Genomic DNA, 21,701 nt, shown 5'->3' with positions numbered 1-21,701 from the left:
CCCTCAGTCTGCAACAGCAACACAGCCTAATAACTTGAGTTTATCTAGGCTAGAAACAGCAGCTTTCTACCACAGGATTGATTGGGTGAAGGTCTGTGGACAGAAAATCAAATTGGATTACGATGTTTCCTTCTGATCTTTTACAGTATGAATTTGTGATTCAATCCTCAGCTTTGGTTCACACACGATGTTAGGCTGAAAACCATTTATATTTTTATCAACACCACTGGTCTGTGTCTTCCTTTCTTGATGGTAAAGTTCCTTTAGCAGCACTGGAATTTCACCAAGGAAAAGTGATGCACAGTTTTTTAGGAGTTACCTTGACACTGAAGAAATACTTCAGAATAGCCTTTGCAATGCTGAGTTAAATACATCTGCCCTGCTAATTCATGCTCAGCTCAGTAAGAGAGCATTCAGTCAATAATGTAGGGATATAAAACCTTGATGAAAACCTGACTTCAGACACAGGCAACCAGTTTGTGATAAACCTTACAAGAAACTCCAGCTGTTATATAAGGTATAGAAAACGGCATTAGCCCCATGATACTCTGCATTCATGTTGCATGGAGGAATAGGATAAAATACGAAAAAAATTACAAGCTTGGAAGTTAACACAGCAAACAGAAAGAAACCAAACATTTGGATAAGGAAAGGGGTGTGCTTTGGGGTCTCCTCTTTTCTGGGGAGATCTGGGTGCAATGGGACATGAGGAATGAGAAATTAGCTTAGAGCAGACAAGCTGAGGCTGAGGTCAAGTTAATGAATAAACAGGGGGTTATGTCACTCTGAGAGACATTAAGTGCCCAGAAGAGGAAAGTGAGGCAAGATCAGATTCCAGAGAAGTTGTGAAGGAAAAAAACTGATCTGATTTGGCAAGTTCAACCAGGGGAAAGAGGAGAAAGATTTGAGCACAACCCAAGGTTGAAAACAGCATGATAAACATGTTAGAAAGTGCTGACCTCAGTGCTCTGTCAGGTTCTTCCATTAACTGAAATACAGCCCTGGCACTAAAGAAGTCCCAATTTTCCCAATTAGGAGTCCAAGGCTGTAAAAAATGCTTTGCTAGGAAAATGTAGGGAAATTTCATGATGTGGTAAAGGATAACAAGTTCAGTATCATAAAATCTAGGAGTTATTTTAAAAAATATTCACATTTTAAAAAATGTTCTGGCAAAGCAGGAGAAGCGACACCCTGGGATTCTCATACAGAATTCAGTTTCCAAACAGTGGAGTAGCTGGGTTATGTTTTTATCAGGATCCATCTTACAAGACATCAGTTAACCTCCTGTGGGCATACACAGTTCCAAATGAAACACACACCGAATCACCCAGAACATGACAAGATCTTTTGGCACTTTTCATAAGACATCAAAAGAGAAGGGAAAAAAATCCAACAAAATAAAGCTCCCTGCCTCCACCCCAGGCATCTGAACACGGCTGTTCTTGGACACTCTCCCAAAGAAGGGCATATGCCGAGGGAGCTCAGAGCTCTGCAAGTGAGATACAGCAGGGTAGAATTATCCCAGATTTACATTTCTTTAATTCCTGCTCTAAAGCAAGGTGATGTAAAAATCCCACTGGGCACCCCAAGGAGCGAGGGAGTGGGACAGAAGTCAGGATCCATTTGCTTTAAAGAACAGGCACATTTTCTTGGTGGCATCCCCAGGTTAAAAAGCATCGTGTTAAAGTTTCCTTTTGAACTCAGGCAGCACCACTGACGAGTGCAAGCTTCCCCTGCTGGGACAGCTTGCTCATTCCATTTTGCTTGGATAATTAGTTTTGAACTACTATAATTGTAAAAAAAAAATCATATTCTTTGCTTCATTTTCATAAAGTGTCAGTAACTCATGCTCGTCAAGTTCCCTAGACCTGGGAATATGCTCTGCTTGCATATCAAAAAATATTGAGTGAGTGTGTCAACACAGTTTACTAATTCAGCCTTTTCTGTCCTCATATCTCCACAGAACTCTTTTGGCTGCTTGCTGTAATTAATGACTGTCAAGTGTACCTCCCTTTGTCTATATCTGGTGTCACATTAACAGCAACTTATTTTAATTGATTCTCTATCAAAAAGATCACCAGAGATCCCACACATCATCTTTTGCTGTGTGCATACTGTAAGCTATTGGACAACCCTGCTGGGATAGAAAGATGACCTTTTGGATGCTCTAATAATGATGGCTGACATGTTTGTTAAATCTACTGGCACTGAACTGCATGATATACCATTCAAATGGCAGCACAATTTGTTATGTGACATTAATTCTCCATCATTGTGCATCATTCTATAGATTCTTGGCATTTCATCCAAAATTTATCTTCAGAACATTAAAAAAAAAAATCTGTCTTTAAAAGGGTAGGATGTTCAACCTAATGAGAAAATGCTGTCTTCATAAAATTGTTTATATATTGCTTCATTATTCATTTTTTATAGGTACCTTATTAAAATTGGAAAACAGAGTCAAAAGACTATAAAAAAGCTTCGTAACGAGAGTTCGCACTTCATTTTTCTGTGCCAATTCCTTTAAAACACTGAAACACTAGAGAATATTGTTTTTCAAAACTGACCACAACAAATCATCTCTATTTTTAAAATTTCATCTCCCCTTTTTGCTAAAGGAAAGAAACACTCAAAATATTTAGTGTAAAATAAGGAGACCTATTACCCAGAGTTATGACTTTCCGAGGTCTACTCTTCATCACACCTCTTACGACCAACAGGACAGCTGCAGGAAATTGCATTAAGAAAATGAAGGATTGTGACATAATATGGGTATCTGAAGAGCATGTTCCTTGCACATAGGTCTTTAGAGTCTTGCATCCACAGAGAGCTAATGGTCTGTGAGTAAATTAGTGCCATGAACATCTTTTACATCATATTACCCCAGGGAGACCTCAGACCTACTAACTTCAGCACATGAAAGATGTATTAAATGTGTTCTGACCATTGACTGTCAGGTTTACACTCATCAAAACTGCCTTAGACACCAAGAAATTATAGATGATGTTTTGATCCTGATGATACTCAAGCAGAAATTGCCTTTCCTTAATCTTCTTTTCTTTGAGACATAGAGCTCATAGCAAGAGCATGCACTGTCATCATTGAGAGAAGGAAAAGTATTTTTTGTCTTTTATGTGTTACTAATTATTCAACATTTTTCTCCCATGGGGTAAAACCCCTTTTCTGTCAGTGTATTGACACATGTTTATCTCTTTTTGTGCACTATATTTCCATGTGTTGTAACTTGTGAAGAATTACTGATATTTTCCATTAAGTTTTCTGATATAAAAAACTTCATAGTGTATGTGTTCTATCTTCTGTTTCTGAACTGTCCACTTCTTGGGTAACGTGAGAGTAAATGGCAATGCATGACTGGGAGAACAAAACAAAAAGAAGCCACAAGGAGTGAAGAAAGTGAGAGAAACAGGTGCTTTGTCAGGAGAGAAAGAATCATGTCACATTTATTTTGAGGAAGCAATGGGAAGCAATGCACATGCATGCAGTGGAAAAGCTAAACACATTTAAAGGTAATTTTATAAAGTTGAGCACTAAACCGCTGCTGAAAGTGAAGTATTCTGAAATGAAATATGTGCCTTCAGCTCCTTTTCATCATGTTGAGAAAACATGAGAAACAAACAAACAGAACCTCCATCTACAGCAGTACAAATAGTACTAAATGCTCTATGGAGATTGCAGCCCCAGGTTTCAGTCAGACCCCACAGGTCACAACCAGGAGGGTCCCAGTGGTGGTGCCTCAGCTGGTGGGTGACAGCAGATACTGTGCAGAATGAGTGGGGTGGGTTGAACCACACCTGGAAACCCCCTTGCAGAAAGGCACCTGCTTTCTCTGGGTGAAGACAGCACAATATGCCCAATAAAAATATCTGGTTACTGCTTTGGGTTACCAGAGCTTTTGCCTTACTGCGCGAGGCCAGAAAGAAACGCTGCTACCTGGATGTGTCCCAGCTTAACACTGACGTTCAGGGACTCTATCCTGGAATTGTTCATTGTCTCTTCACTGCAGCTGCTAATGAAGTCATTAACAACGACTTCAGCTGCTGAGGTCCATACATGTAGATCATAAACTAATGAACTCAGGACAAAGATGACCTTCCACTTATTTCACAGGCCATCAGAAACTCCTAGATTAGTAAATCAGAGTGAATTTAACTTGTGAACTCAGATGCCAAATCTGTAGCTTGCTCCCTATCCCAAGAGTAATTTTTTTTCAAAAATACTGATGAAAGATTGGGAATCAAAAGTTCTTTACAATGGTACCAAGATAACAGCCCTGAAGTTCATTACTGGTTTTAGGAAATAGCTTGTTTTACAGAAAAATTGTGGAAAGGTGTCAATTAATATTCATCAAGACATCAGTCTTCTTCCATTCTCTTTTTAAAGCTGAAACACCAACCACAAAGTCTCTGTGTTACCTTGCCAAAAGCAAAAAATCTTGTCTTTTCTTCTATTTCCTCGCATATAAAATGCTACTCAGTATACAAAACAAATTCTCTGAACTCTGTCAACTTTAAAAATGAAAAATTTATGTGACTTTGTGCAACTTTATCTGGTGACACCGTGGTTCATACCAGTGATCAAATCTGGTAGGAAAAAAGCACAGCCCTAACTAAAGTAGCTAAAACAACATAACAACTATGTTTAGTCAAAATGCACAAATATTTCCTGAATGGGATATTACAGTTTGTTATTCAATAGTTATGGATCATTTTGTATCAACGATGTGTTTAACAAATACCATCCTTCAGATGTCCCAGTGCAACAGGTTGTCCAAGTGAACACTGAAGCAGAGAAATTCACATATGATTTGCTTAATTTTACCAATATGAGCAGAATTAACCAGGCAGAGAGAAAACTATATGCTTACATTCAAATAATGTAAAGCTTCAGCTACCTGAGCACATTTTGCAGCCTCTTGTTAAAAGGAAATAAGAAAAAACAACCCCAAAAAATAGTCATAGATGAGTTTTCTTCTCTACCCTTTTATAGACTCCTTCAGCCACTAAGACCACTCTCACTAAGTAGTTTAAAAACAGCAGCTCTGGGAATAAAGCAATTCTGTAGCTTTGCTTACTTAGTATTCTCTCAGAAAGTATTACGAAGAAGGAGTTGAAATCCTCACCAGGAAACATTCTGTGAAAGAAAATTTTCCTTATTTTTTTCAGAGCCTCTTCCAAAGCCAAAGAAAAGGAAGGCAGGTGAGGATGTAAGTGATAAATTAAGGTTCCCTTATCCCAGCCAAGCTTCCCTGACAATGCCATTGGGTGCAATGGTCCCAGGACTGCTAAGACAGGGTACAGAAGCTACAGTAGGAATATAAGAGAAGGGAACAGCACCAAAAAGCAAGGAGCAATCAATTTTTCCACCACAGAGCTCCACACTGCAAGTTCATGTGCTTTTGGAATGCTGCCTCAGCTATTACAGTGCCACTGAATTTAAATAAAAAAGATGAGAGAAAGAAAAAAGGAGCAGGTGCTGATCTTCCTTCTCTGTGAGGAAACATGACACAGCAGAGTCTCATATTAAATCCTCTATCTTTATGCTAAGGTCTTCTGACATTTTAAATATCAGCCACAATGATTAACATCTCTCCTTAAAGCCAGAAGCTAAAATCCCCCAGCCTGCCACACACAGTGACACCTTTAAACACTCACACACTTCAGCAGTTACTAATTTTCCAATCCAGTACGTGGATATGACATTTTGACAAGTTTGCAAAGGATTTGCTAAACTACTTATTACTTCAATGTATGAAAAGAATGCTTTTTTGCAATACCTTTCAAAAATAACTTCTGAACATATTTTATACGTGATTTTCTAAAGTAGCTTTCCCATTGCTCTGCTTTCATGTGCCAAATGAACCTAATGGCACTCGCAGCATCCAGGTAGCCTACAACATCTAATTACTTCAGCATTACCTTTAGAGAAAGCAAACTATTTTCCATCCAAATTCTCTTAAGCAGTACAGTCATTAGGCAAACGGATCAAAAATTTGCCATGACATTTGCGGTGATTTAAAGTAGGTGCCACTGGAGCCACCCAGTGCTTTGTGCAAAAGAGGAGTATGGCCTGGAGCTGCTTTGTATTTGATAGATGCCTCTGTCACAAACACCACCACAAAAAAAAAAAAAAAGGCACTGCTGGAGGTGTTTTAATGAAAAGGTAAAAACATGACAACGGAAAAAGTCCTTGGAGGTTAATCCAATGATGGGTAGAGAGAAGGCTGCATGAGGGAGCTGTCAGACCTCAGCCCTTTTTTCTGTATGGGTTCATAGGGAATGTAAGAAGCTCAGTCCAATACTATTGGCAACTCCTAAATTAGTTATAGAAAACAGACTGTAATCTGATTGACTCAGAGCTCCTGTAGAGTGCCTATATTATTCTTTCTCCCTGAAGTTCTCCTGGGTCAAGTGATTGCTTTCCAATTATCAGAATAACAACAGGTTATTCTATGGATCTGATACTAATCTAAGGAGAATCTAAGAAGCTCTTTATTATCTTGAAGGTAAACTGGGTCATGTGTTAGCTTGGTACAAACTACAGGCTGATTTAATAAGACAACAGTGAAAACTAGAATCACTCACAGTGGGGCAGCATTTAGCACATAGAGTTAGCTAAAATGTTGGCAGGATAATTATTATGCCATGCTAAGATAGACTCAACACTGCACAAACACCACATTTCCCCAGCAGATTTTACAAAGTATTTGAACTTGCAAAGAAGCAGGAGAAATGGAGATCAAAAATGACCTTCAGAAAGTTGTGAAGTGGATCAAAAGCCCTGGGAAACAGGGATGGCACACATTTAAGCTCAGCTCAGAGGGCTACTTATTGCCTGGGTATCCTTATTGAGCCGCAGATCTGATCCACGTGTATGTAGTGCTCAACAATACAATAGGCAAAATGTTATCTCACATGTATTCAAATGCACTCCAAAATGATCCCACAAGAATGCAGCCCTTAAAACTTTTATGAAGGGAGCATCATTCTAGTCCGGTTCCACATGGCTCTCTCTTTCCCCTGGGAGTCATAGGTTATGCTTTTTGGAATACAGCAAAACTCCTCATGAACTGCCAGAAACCAAAGACATGTACTACAAGCTTTCTTCTCCAGGAAAAACAGTCCTCATACCATGGCATTTATAGTATATAGGTCTTGGAATACTGGTTGTAATGAAAACATGCAGGTCAAAGAGGATATTTTTAGCTGATACATGGCCTATTTTTTTGAACTTTATCAAAAGATGTTCACATATAACAACACATGACTTATACATGTTATCTCTTATCAGTGATATATTTTGAATTATAGGTATTTTCAGTTTGAGAAATGGATCAAGCTGGGCCATGTGGGTAGGAGTTTGGAGCTAGATCCCATTTTCTGTCAACGCTCAGAATTTGGGCAAGAACAAGACCTGAACTGGCACTGTATGTATTATTGTGGGTTTGGTTTCTTCTCAAATGTGTACCAAAACACATTCAGCTTTTATAGTTTGTATCTGTAATTCGAGATCTTAAATTCATGTAAAAGTTTCCTCCTCTCTCTTCCTATCTGTCAAAGAAATGAGTTTGGTTATTCCAGTAAAATCTACCAATATGTTAAATGGGATAAATGTGATAATCATTATATAAAGTGCAAGGCATAAAAAAATTGCATTATGACTGTGGAAATAATATATTTATAAATTATACAGTGACAACTCTGTTTTATAGTTTACTTTTTACAAGGGATTTTAGGTAAAAATAAATTTTATAAACAATAGATCATATTTTTTAAACTGCTTTCTTCCTCTATAGAGTTTACCTTGTTTCACTGCACTGAAGAGGGATGGCAGGCTTAGCCCATACAGTGCCTATGAAACAGCTACACAAGCAAGAGGGAGAGGTATTAGAAAAATGAAAATACAAAGATATCACTATAGAATTATGTTTCTGACATGACTGATGTAATAATCACGTGCCTACAGCTGGACAGAAAATTCCTAATAGACAAAGACGACCCAAGTGTCATGGAATGGAAGTGCCCCAGCCCAATCCTGACACAAGCTGTTTCCAAAAGAAACTAATCCACACAGTGCCAAACAAGTTACTGGGTCTGTGCCCATGTGCTTTCACTCTGTACCTTGGCATTTTTAACAGAAATTTATTGATTTTTATACAGTTATGAGATCAGACATACAAGGGCTTTTTATAACATTGAGTACAATTATTTTGAAAAGTATCCAAGACTCTTCCAAAAGACTTCAAGAATTGTAAGAAACAAATAAGATAAGAGATAGTTTGAGTCTAAACAGGCTCGCCAATGAACAAGAGGAGATCATTGTTTCATTTGTTTTAACCCAATTCCAACCCCGTTTCCACCACAGCCTCAGGTTGTCACTCCCAGGAATGCTCCCGGCTGCCATCTCGTGTTTTGTTTCTACATTGCAATCCTTGTTAGGGGAATATTCTCTGCAGATCAAATTTATCCTTGTATTCAGCTAAATGCAGGGAAAAATTCAGAGAACAACAGTGCTAAACTGTTGCTTTAGTCTCGGCAAAATGAAACTTGGGGTTTTTCCATTACCAATTCTCGGACATCGCCAATACACGTAACAGTACACACTGTGCCTTCTGTAACATAGAAAATTTACAGATGACCTTGTTCATTTGGGGCCAAGATTTAACTCTGTCCTATCTGAATCGTTTTAAATATGACTTCAAAACCAAATAAAGAGTCTGATGTTCTTAAACGTAATTCCAGTCCCCTTCGTTCTCCTCCTACAGTTCAAACAAGGCTTTTGTTTTGTCTTTTGCTCGTTTAAGGCTTTGCTATCTGGCTTGAAGGCCAAGCTATGCAGAGAGTTTGGCAGGCATATTGTCATGCTCCAGCACCCAGACAGAAGAAGTGATTTTACTTTTCCCCTATATAAATAGATAAATGCTCCTATATTTCTGCACTTTCCTTTAAAAGTGAAATTGCTCTAAAAATAAAGGTCAGACATGTCAGGTAGAATTACACTTAGACAGACAGCATTAGGCCTGATATCCCTGTTTCCTTTTACCCTAGAGTCAATGGGAATTTTGTGCATTTAAAGAAGACAAAATTGGGCCTTTTATTATAGCCACATTATGAGCTTCTTTCTCACCTCACTGAATAAGCTACTCGATGGAATAGTTCCATTGACTGTAATGAAGCTATTCCAATACAGTGCTAAAAGAGCAGCTGAGTCAACCTGAAATGCCTCCAAAGGCTCCTGATTGCTGCACCAGAGGGGACCGAGACACAGAAGAGAAAATCCTCCCAGTTTCACAGCACTGCTTACTCTGTGTCACTGCTTTGAGAGAAGAACAATTGAAAGGTTCAGTGCCAGGTCCCAGAGCTCAAGAAACAGGGATCCTGTGATGGACCAGGGGCTGAAATAGGAACATCTTGCACCTTATTAGACACTACGGGATATCCAGGACATCTGCGGAGACTGGCAGAGCACACAGGACCTGGGGGAGACCTATGTCCCTCTGGAGAGCATCTGGGGGGAGGCAGCACAACCTGAATCTCCAGGGGGTGACAATAGGTATCCCGACCATCCATTCCATTTCCTTATGAACACCCATATGCAACTTCATATTGAGCAGTTCACATAGTAATAGGACAGTAAATTTACACACCAGAGTAAGGAACACACAACAGTTTGTGTATGCAGGTAGATTTTTCACAGATAATACCATCTTGATCTTTGTTTTGTTTGTGAATGTGTGTGTGATTTATCACAATCTGGACCCAAGATTGCAGGAAATTTGTAACTTAAGAAAAAGGAATAAAAGGGAAATGAAACTGTTCTGTGACAGATGACAACCAAATCATGGGCAAAGGAAATGATTGCTGGGTGCACTGTGCTTAAATCCTGAGGGCAGAAAGAAAGTGCAAGACCTCACTCAGCTAATGACACACACAATAATTTCTAATTATCAGAAACTGCTCATATGTGATTAGCACAGACCTAACAAATGACCATATGCTTATACCGTTAATTTTGGGTTTTTTCTCTCAAAGTGTCTGCATAGAAATTGTATGTTCTCATTGCTTCCCAGGTAAACATTTCTTCATGAAAAAGGCTGTTGACAAGCATAATTCCCTTGATACTACAGCCTCCTCTTTTCCATCTTATGCAGGTAAATATTGTGAATCACTGGGACATAATCTTTCTTAATAGAAATTCATTAGCGTGAAAGTGAAGTTTAATAATGTAGATTATCAAAATAAGAAACCGATTTTTCATGAACTAAAGAAATAGATGCAGCAGTGGATAATTGGTCCAATCAAACCTTTTTTTTCTAAACCTAGCTGTAGATAGTCTTACCTATGACTGCATCTGCTTTTGAAACACATGAAATTTTCAAGGGAAAAAAATGGATGGAAATTGAAGGCAAGTATAACCTGTAAATAATATATTCCCATTGCTCTAATGTGTAAGAGTGACTAGCTGCTCATGGACCATTCCATGAGTTTATACAGGACAATATAAAATACAACTTAAGTGACTGGCCACGGGAGCAGGGAAAGCAGAGATAATAGCTACATTACAGTATTTCACCATACAACAGTGCTTATGACAACAACATCTAGAGCCCTTCCAGATTGTACTCCCATCCAGGAGATTATTTTTAGGTCTGTACCATTTAAACTTTCTGTTTTGCTTTGCAAAATGTCCCAAATTCCCAACTATATACCTAAATATTGGCACAGCTCCCTCTGTGGTAGAGGTTGAACATGCAAGGAAAATTCTGTTTCACCAAGTATGTTACAGCCAGGGGAGAGACAAACCTCCCATTTCCTGGTACACCTTTCTTTGGTTTTGCCAAGTTTCTGAATTAAATACTCCTCTCTCTCCTGAAGCTTGTGCAGTCAATGCAGTTGACCCCAATGGCTACCACACACTGCTTTCAGAGCACATCCTGCCAGGTCAGGTCCCAACATATTATCTGTCTTAACACTCCAGTAACTCCATTTGCGGAGCTTTATGGGTTTAAAAAGCAACTCTACTCCTGCAGAGAGTTACCCCAACTATTTTCTACAGCACAGGAACTGTAAGGTCACGGAGTGACTGAGCCTACCCTTGTTTCATAAGCAGTTTCCTTCAACAGCTGTAATATCTGGGACAAGTGTTCGGAGAGTGTCATTTGGCCTCACTGAGTGATTCATTGTATACTGGAAAACTGCTCTGCATTCTTCTGGATGCCTTTGCTGCGTAGCCAGGACAAAGCCCCATTTAGCTGGAAGCCCAGCATAGTGGCTCATTATTCACCTGCCATGGCAGTCACAATATTGTGACAGCTCCCAGACAATGGCGAAAATTCCTACCTAATTTTTACAGGAACACATTCCATTTCTGCCTTTGTATCCTGAGAAACAGAAACTGCATATGGACAGAGTGTAGGGAAATGGGAGCCCTAATCTTTATGTAATAAAAGAAAAATAAATTGCCACAGTGCTCTATGAACTGCCATGGGATGCTAAAGGCTCTATGATGCTGCCTCGGCACCAATACGAGACGCTTCAGAGAGAGAGGGAATGGGGAGGGAGGGAGAGGAGGAGGGATGGAAGAGATGTAAACAAGCTACTCAGCCATCTCTAACCTGTAGTTTAGCCTGAACCCAGTGCTCACATGGTGCTCTGCCAGCCCTGGAGAGCTCAGCATCCTCCCTGAAACCTGCTGCAGCCACGCGGGCTGGGAGCCACTGCAGAGCCCCCCTGCCACCCCATCAAACTCCAGCTGCTTGCAGGGTCAGCCACAGCTGCTCTCTCCCCACTGAAGAAAGTGCCCTCAAAGCCAGCTCGTTCAGGAGAACTACCCCAGATCTGTAAATCTGCTTCTTGCATCCAGTGCTGTAGCTTTTGCTGTTTGATTTTGGGATAAATAGAGTTTAAATGCCACACCGAAGTAAACACGTTCACTCCAGAAGTGCTGAGTTTAACAGCTGGGTTTTCCTTAAAGTGTGTTTTTTCTCAGGGCAGCAATAATTCAATAAAACTAAGAGGTGGCTTTAACAGTTTTCCTCTTAGATGTGTGTCCTGTAATACACTGCTGCACAGGCATATCCTCAGTGCTCTTATGAAGGCTTTTAGCGGAGAAAGATTTCTACCTCAGCAGGGAGGTAAACAGTATCAGCAGGCTCTACAGCAGTACCCTAAATGGCACCTCCATTTAATTTCTACATAGTCCTTACAGCACTTTTTGTCTTTGTTTTGGTTGCCACCTCCTTTCGTCAAACTCATCACTGTCACATTTGCAGACGGCGCCTATTACACCGCAGCCTATATTCTAGTTACAGTCACTTACTGCCTGTCTGTGTTGGCAAAATCATAAAAAAGTATTTGGGAAACAAATGCTTCAAAAACCCATGCTGCATCCCCGTGGAGATTGCCACCTACTTCCTATTAAAGCCAGGCATGCCATATGTTTTAAGGGCTTTTAACCTCCTTTCTCTCTTGCACAGTTCTGTACTCGAAATCATGCTGCTGGTTCTGCTGCCGTGGGATGTGCTTCTTGCTGAGAGGAAGGGAAGAAAGGGAGTGAGAGGAGGAAAGGATGGAGATTTTACAGCCAAAGGGGAATGCCTGTCTAATAGAACCTGCAGTATGAGCAACTGTTTCTCTGGCTAAGTCAAGAGAGAAGTATTCAGCGCCATAAACCTGTCCAGGCAGGGATTCACACAGTCACACCTCCCTTTAACAGCAGGGTCCCTGCTCCAGGCCAGAGACTCCCGAAAATGTAATGATCCATTTAAAAATCCCCAGGAGAAAAGAGTATGCGCCTTCCCTTCTGTGCCATCCCAAAAAACTGGAAGAAACCCAAGGGCCATCACGGGTCCGGGAGAAGCGCGGACTGTACCCTTGCAGTGACAGATTATCACTGTCACACTAATGCTCACACGTATTTGCTTGTAAATCACAGCCCTCACTTATATTTCATGTCATTCTTCAAGCCTCCTGAAGCCAAAGCTACATGAAAATTTCAACACATATATTTCTAAACTTTGCAATTGCTGAAAATGCCTTGAAAAGTTAAAGCAAAAAATTTGGAAAAGTGAAGGCAAATTAAAGGAGCTCAAGGTATTTTTTTCTCTAATCTCAAATATGGGGCAAGATGGGAACAGAAAGTAATTTCCAAGTTTCTATCCTCATGATGGAGGAAAAATTCAATTTATTAGTATATTTTGCTTTAATTAATATGAATAACATTTACATAACTCTTGTCATCCTGTTTTATAATTCATATCACAATAAAACCCCACAAGCATTAAATACAGGTATTATGCCCTTTGGCACATTTATTTCATGTGACCACCAATATGTGCATTAACTACAGAGCTAATTAGAACTTGTACTGCTGTAATGTCTGATACCCTAAAGCTTTAAACCAGACTAATGCTTAATTGTGGAAGATCAAGTAGATAATTCTTATTCTGGCTGTCTTAATCCAATGTTAATATAATCTGTAAGGAAATGTAACTACCTCTCCCCCAATACATAACCCAGATTTAAGTGAACACTCAGAAGCATTCAGGCAACAATTAACACAAGAAAATGATAGAGTTTTCTTGAGAGAAACACTCTAAATTTTACCTTTGGAGTATAAATAATGCAAGTAATACTTAAAATCTGAATTTTCTGCTGTGAGAAACATGCTGGGATCCTACCAAATATTACTACAGATATCTACAGAATTTAACAGTTTACTGTATCACTTTAAAGGCTTCTTGAAAAAATCTTTCTGCCTCTACTACAGCAGATTTCTTCTCTGTGTTAATCACATAAACTCTCAAGTAAATCCCTTTGATTTCAAAGGGATGAAGATTTCACTCTCTTTTTGCAGTAGTTTACAGGAATTTTTCTGAAAGCCACCATTTCCATGTGAACAAGCATTTTCCTGTTCTTGCTCAGAAATATCTCCTGTTAGATTTTCCGTGTGGTTATCAGATTTATAGGACCTACGGGGACTCTTTGTCTACATTAATCTCAAGAAACTAAGTTAAAGTAACATTAGGGTTGCTGACTCAAAGACCAGGAGGTTAGGAAACACCAGAATTAAGTTAAAACTAATCTAATTTGGCTCCTTATGCAAATGCCTTATGAAACAGTCTGCAGTCCTATAATTACATGCTCCCATCTACCCCATGCCTGCTTCGGAGCGAGGGGGAACCTGGGTCCTCCAGCAAACAGCTGCCACAACTTTTTTGCAAGACAAAATAGTGCAGTTCTACCTTCTCTTGGTAAACATCTCCGACATCATCACTGAGCTGAGCCCACAAAATTCAGCCTGAAGCTGATGCCACCTTAGATGATTTTAATCACTCGAACTGGAATTAAGAAGAAGTAAGAAAAACAAGCAAATGGGTAAATCAAGGTTATCTGGAGGAATCCCTATGGTCAGTATCTGTAATAAATCTGGGGAGAAGCTGTGGGCTGTGACAGGAAAGAGAACAGGAGCCATGGACCCCACGTGGTCCCAACTGGCTCCCATGGCCCAGCTGCAGTGAGATGGGATGTGCCTGAATCTGTCATGAGTGAAAACTACCACACAAAGCACCCTGGGAATAAAGCTGTTGTTTTGGGGTTTTTTTAAAATGTTTTTAAATAAAAATACAGTATGTTCCATGGCTGTTGTGTACCACAAAATTTCAGTTGTTTTGGAAGCACAAATATTTATGGTTATTGTTCAAAGAAGAAAGCTGCTTCCCACTCCAATCTTTAAAACTTTACATGACAGTTTGGTGCTCCCTGCACTCAAGGTTCTGTTGGATTTTCCACTTTAAATGACAACTTTTTTCTTTTTACACTGTTTCTGCCATACCATTCATTCTGATTTATGACCAAAATTTTCAGTCTAAAAAGAAATAGAGACAGAGACATTTTAAATATGATCTGCAGAGGGGAAGGAAAGAAACAAACAGGCTGTGCCCTTTTTCCTTGCTCTTAGATATGAAAAAAAGTTTACTTTTGTTTTCAAAACACTTTCAAAGTGCAACAAAGCTCCCCTTGTTGTATTTCACATTAGAAATGTGGCCTACAGCAGCCAGGAAAATGAGAAATTTTATCAACTCAGAGGCAGAGAGTCAAATTTAATTTCTGAAAAGGAGAATACTAAGAAAAAAATATTTTAAACAACTGAAGCCCAATTCTCTTACTTAAAGATAGAACCACATTGTAGATAAGGAAGATATTTTTTTCCTGACCCTTAAAAGTTACGGGATTAGCTAAACCAACTATTCCCCTCTGCTCAAGATAAGCAAAAATAAATGTAAGATTAAATTTCCAAATCTTTCAACAGTTTTACACACATGAAGGAAATCCATTGTCCTTTTTTCTCTTTTTTTCAAATCATATGTATGATTACTTGTTAATATTTATATTAGGCACTTCAGCCAATACACCTCAAATTAACATAATAAACCCACTAAAAGATACATGCATAGTAATCTTTGAGTCTAAGTCAATTCAGAATGCATTTGTGTGGATATAAAATACCTGCTTGTCCCACTGCTGGTAAAACACCACAAATTCTGCCCTCCCCTTCCCTGCAATTGCCACGCAGAGGTGAGCACTTTTTCATTTTCCCTTAAAAATCTGGTGTTCCATAAAATACAGTCCAGAAAAGTACAGAGGGTGTGGACAAGAAGACTGACACAACACGGCAGAAGCACTTCAGAAGGCTGGATTGTAATCCTCAAAGTTGCATTGCTATTAAATTTTTATAGTAATACAAGATTAAATAGAGCTTTTCCTCTTTCTTATTTTTTTTCAAGAATTTTGCACATCTTTATTCCCAAAACTATCCATGATGTATAAAGTAGCAAGGACTTTTCCAATCTAATTATTATGTTTTTCTGAGTTTTCCGCTTTATGCTGTTCTGTCAGTCTGAGGAATGAGAATGAAGAAATCGGTTCACTTTGATTTCAGTTGGGTCCAAGTTAATTTTCGTCTCAGACAAACCTGTGTTATTGCATGACAGGATATGTGACACACAGAAACCCAAGGAATCGGAGCTTAATAAATATTAATAGAATTGAAAATCCATAAAAATGTACTCTCAGCTTTTATTTTTATATTACTTTGATTTACAAACCCTAAAAATTCATCTTCATTTCATCTAGTTGCGTTTCATTAAAAAACAACATGTATTTTCTGTATCACCATTTTGCTAATGATTTCAGCTACTACAAGGGTAACTCTCAAGCACAAAGTAATCAGGAGGTTACTACAAGGCTGTCTTATAATTATTTAATCTGAATACCATTTCGTAAAAAATATATAACACAATTTCTTTCTCCCCACTTAGGGAAAAAAAAAAAAGGAAGAAAAAGAAAATCCACATCTGCCTCCTGAACTTGTACTGGAGTTTTTAGCTGCTACACTGCACTTGGAGCAGAATTTTCCCACTAACACAGATGTATCCAAGGAGGTATCCAAGAGTCATATCAGCAACATTCAATTTAAAAATTTCAAGCAATTTTTTTTTTTTGTGGAAAGCAATGGAACATATTCCCAACATAGAAAATGACTGAGAGATTTTTATTTTTTTTTAAGAAAATTAAGTTTTTCAGTCAATGAGAGTGAGCTTTCTTTCACTATTCGTAAGAATGGAGGCTGAAATCACATCAGAAACTGGATTACGTCAGACTGGCAGCAAGATAAGGTCACTTAGGGATCAGATTTTTGCTAATTCAGGTCTCTGTTTTATTACTGTGAGGAATTACTCTGATTCACTAAAAGAGTAAAACGATAAAGCAGTTCAACTCTGCCTACCACAGACCATAAAATGAGTATGGATATTGCAAAGCCATGCTCCTGGAAACAGTGGCATTAGTGCAGTTGTCACTGTGTGCCACACAATCTCAACCTCCTGTAAAAAATTTCTGGGCCATTAAGATAACACAGAAAACTTGAAGTAAGCGTAATAATTTTGTCGCATCTGCTGCCAGAACAAACGACATGATGACTCCAAGAAAGACATAAAAGCCAGTTTAATTATCTCTTCTTTGAAGGAGGCATTGGCTCAAGCCAGGCAGTCTTGATTCAGATTTGAATTATTGCAAAGCTCAAGGTGAAAAGGGTAAATTTAAGTTAAACATAAGGAAGAAGTTTTTTTCAACGAGAGTGGTGAGGCACAGGTTGCCTAGAGAAGCTCTGGCTGCCCTATCCCTGGAAACATTCAAGGCCAGATTGGAAAGGGTTCTGAGCAACCTGGTCTAGTAGAAGGTGTCCTTGCCCATCTAAAAGTCCTTTCCAACCGAAACCATACTATGATTCTGTGATCCCCAGATGTGTTGTTAAGACCCTCTCTACTTTCAGTAGTCAGTTATCAGGGACATCAGCTCTTCCTACAAAACTGCTTTGCACTTCCTGTCTGCCAGAACAGCCAGTCAGCATTCCAGGAGTGCCGCTGGATCTGTGAAGTCTAGCACCAAAACCTGCTCACAAATAATCAGCACTTGCTCTGTAGAGCAGCATTTCAACAGAGCCAGGTGCAAACCCAGATCAAAAGGAGGTGTGGGCAGTGTTCACAGTTAGCAAAACACTGCGTTTTCCCCACTTTTCCAAATGGAAAGCGTGAGAGGTACAATACAGTTTGTTTTGTGCCTCTGGCGTATTTAACACCACAATTCGAATGTGAACCTCAGTTTTGTAGGATTGCTTCCTAATTTTTTCAGTGTTGCATGAATGCCTTTCTAAATAGATGCAAATATAAAGCTGTACAGGTGACACACTAAAAATATAATTGAAGCTGGTGCTTTCATAGAAGTAATTAGCAATCGCTCAAGTTGCAATGGATGACAGCCTCAAGAGGATTGCTGCCCTGGCAGGGAAGTAAATGCAACTTACATTACAGTCAGTGTTCTGTTCTTCAATGCTATTTTGTTATAACAGGCAAGTACAAGCTGCTGATTATGTATTCATTGCCATGTAGAGCTTTTGGTTGATCTTTTTGTCCACGGGCTTAGATGTATATGTCTCACTCCTGTAGCTTAAAGTATTCCCTCTTAAAGTTAGTGAAAAAAGTTGCAGTAAATAAGCAAATAAATGCAACTACAAGAAGAGAAGGTCAACAAAAAAGTCTTTTTAGCTTTCAGCTCAGGGTGAAAGTCCATGACCATACATGTATTTGTCTTGCTCAGAATTCATGCAGTGACTACAATTATGCCTATTTTATAGTAACATTATAACTAGACTTACAGACATTTTACAAACACTTTAAACTGCCTTCTGATTCCTAGGAGTCATTCTCCTTCCAGTTTCAGTAAACTATGGGACAAATCCTGCTCCTATAACAGTGAATGTCAATGTTCCCACCAGGTGGGTCTTTAAATCAACACCTGCCTTCAGCTATCCCTGGATAAGCCCCAGGTTCCACACCTGCTCTCCTTAGGAACATGCTTAAGTGAGGGCCTTAAATGCATGGATTGAGTCTCTGGATATGCTTTGCAGCTCTTCAGTGCAATGAACAGCACTTAATCAGAAAAGAAGCAATGCCTGACTACATGGTCAGCCCTTTGCACTGAGCAAAACAAGGTGTATGATACCCAGCACATTGTTTATTCTAGGCCAAAATTTGTATTTTAACACATTTATTTTTATGCAATGGCCGATCATTCCATCATATTATGCTATTTAATATCCTATTATTTCAAGGGATCTCCATAGCAGCAGTTGTACCACGTGGAACAATGGCACAGTACCACACAGTTTGTAAGACCACAACACAGTCACTGGGAAATAACACCAGCATCTGTGAGCTAAGTCTTGCCTATTCACCTCCAGTTACCCTGTGTTGTTTAAATGCACTTGTACTCTTTGTGCTCATCCTTTCATGCATCTAAAAATAAAACCGTATTGGAAAAACAAGGAGAAAATTGTACTGGCTCTACACGAGGTTGGGGACTGAGTTTGAAAAACAGCTTCAGTGGGCAGCTGATGCAGCTCTTTGCCTCTGGGAGGGTCATAAATGCAGTGGCCCGAAGACAGCCCCATGCTAGGGGCTGATTGTGTCACTAATCCCTCTGAAGGGGCCATTTCCCATCGTTCCTATGACTTTTGGAGAGAGTCACTAACTGGCTTACACATGAACCGGCCGTGGTGGAGAGAGAGATGTGTTCGACCGCGTCGGTCTCCGTTTGAAACATGTTCTCGCCTCTGCCTCCCATTGAGTCCAATGATTATATTCAGGAGCTGAAAGAGCACCACTAAGACGCTGAGTGGTAAACACACAAATCAGGTCAATCCTTTTGCTTTCCTTGTAATCCCTGTACGTTATTTGTTACTGGCTTTTACTGCTGCCTCTTTCTCCTCTTTGGGCACTCTGTGTGCACATCCAGGCCTTCTTGCTCTCCTTGTCCCTCACACCATGTATTGTGGCAATCCCTTCTTATCAAAACTCCCATGTTCTGCACTACTTTACTACATCCACTGGCTTTATATCTTCACCACTCTTGTCTTTTCTTCACTGTAAATTCTCTAGAGCAGGGAACTTGCTTTCTCCAAGTTTGTACTAAAGCCTGTAAATTTACGGCACTCTAGGAATGTTTGATAACAGCACCTAAATAATTAATGAAAGCTGCAGCAACCCTTTCTTTTTCCCTGTTTGGAGGCTGTAAGGCAGCAAGACAAGTGGGAGGCAGCAAATATTTCATGGGCTAAGATTAGACGGGATTTGCACCCCTATGGGGGGTAACTGACTGACAAACACTTGCACTTATGAAAGACTGGAATTAAGTAGTGCACGAATTAAAGAAAAGAAGCATTGCTTCAGTTACATGAACCATAAAGCAGCCCAGGAGCATCATAAACAGCCCAGCCCCCCAAAAAAAAACTGCAATAAAAAGAATGGGATGTTTTAATTTCAGCTCCACAATGATATTCTATCTCTTTCCCTCTGGACTTTGTAGAAGTCCACTATTTTGTCCTAATTTTTTCATCTTCAATGGAAAGGAAAAAAATAAAGGATATAATGACAAATAATAGCTTGTGATTTTTCAGCCTGAAGGAGGCAGTAAACATTTCTAAAATTAAAAAAAAAAGTAGGCGGAAACATGAAATAAATCAAACACAGTAAGATTACGAGAGCAGCAAACAGAAAAAAATGGTTCAGAAAAAAGATAAAAGAGATTTGTTGCTATAGGAGAGGCTATGATAAAGGACAGATGGGAAATTATTTCAAGAAATAAGAAGGGAGAAAAAGGGAACAAAGAAAAGGAAAAGATTTTCATGTATCTCAGGTAAAATTTTCGAAATCTACCAAATATTCAAATTCCCTGCATCTGTGTCTGAGCTTATGTCTGTTCATCTTTTAGAGATGGGAATTTGGTCCTGATCTTGTAAAACTTGATTTGAATTTCACGGTTGACATGGTGGACACGAATTTACCCACTGAGTGTTCATGGGTCCAGATGCTTTCCACTGGTGCACAATGCAAAGGACTGTATGGAATTTTGTGCCTTCAAAATAATCAGTAATGTAATCCTGATGCTTCTGTCAGTTTTGCTGCTAAATTTTGTGGTTTATGAAGGCAATCAAGTACTTTGGCACCAAAAAATAGTAACTGCACTTAAAGAAATTTGAACCTGAAAAGTGCAGGGAAAAAATCAGAAGCCACTATGTCTAGTACTGAACGTTTATCAGGCAAAACATCATAAAAATAGTATAAAAAGGGCAGTAAATTGCATGATTTTAGTGCAGTGAAGACTTCAAAATTAGTTCTCTTTTAGAACAGAGACATAATGACCAGCTTCTGAATAGATATTGGCACAGCAGGCCACACAAAAGCCATGATTAGCTGCTGTCTGACGGAATATTCAGTTAATATTTGTTCTATTTTGATGTTGATTTCTGACCTTCCTCTTTGGCTTTAATTGGTCAAAATCCAAACCTTTTTTGAACTTATTTAACACCAGACAACCGTTTCTGAATTGCCAAATTCACAGTAAAGATGGAAGAAAAGGCACTTCACAGTTTTTTCTGACACTTTTTCAGCTTCAGCTAATTCTGAAGTAGTAAACAACATTCATAACAGCTGCAACATCACTTGCAACACAACAGTTCTTGAACTAGTTATAGGGAAGGAAAGAAACCAAATTACGACCTATGTCATGTCAAGTCTGACTCAGATGTCCTTCACCTTCACTGAGAAAAGAGCTCTGCAATTGCAAACCTGTACTTCTGTGCCAGTATTCAGCAAGAAAAGGATGTGATACAATCTCACTCCAGATTTTAATATTAGACAGAACCATCAGAAGCTTCTTTGTTAACTCCTAAGCCAGTGATAATCCTGCAGTTTTTTCATTTCTTTGCATTTACAGTTAATAATATGGGAAAATATTTCAAGATATTTCAGAGCTGTAGCTGCTGTTTTATGAAAGCCTCCTCACCGATTGATTTACATCCACAACTCCCCTTCCGACAGCTTCCTTCCCAAATTAAACATGCTAATGATTTTCTATGCAAAATTTAACAACCTAATAGGCTGAACAAGTCAAATGAAAATACACTAATTGTTGCCTTTGATGTATACTATTCTGCCAATTCTCTCATGAAAGCAGTATATTAGCATTAGCTGGAGTACTTACTAAAATATAGATTAATAAAGGAAAGCTTACATACATATACATGTTAGGAAAATGACACTGCAGACTATAGAAAACACAACTTCA

At 39.1% G+C, this 21,701-nt stretch overlaps 1 protein-coding gene across 7 annotated transcripts in view; it reads right to left on the bottom strand.

Moving 5' to 3' along the window:
• NLGN1 (neuroligin 1) overlaps positions 1-21,701 on the bottom strand; it is a 433,184-nt gene that overhangs the window by 266,695 nt on the left and 144,788 nt on the right. The gene's annotated exons all lie outside the window — the stretch shown is intronic.

The sequence above is a fragment of the Chiroxiphia lanceolata genome, chromosome 10 (assembly GCF_009829145.1).
Source record: "Chiroxiphia lanceolata isolate bChiLan1 chromosome 10, bChiLan1.pri, whole genome shotgun sequence".
Lineage (NCBI taxonomy): Eukaryota > Metazoa > Chordata > Aves > Passeriformes > Pipridae > Chiroxiphia > Chiroxiphia lanceolata.
This window is presented reverse-complemented; position numbering and strand designations above follow the sequence as displayed.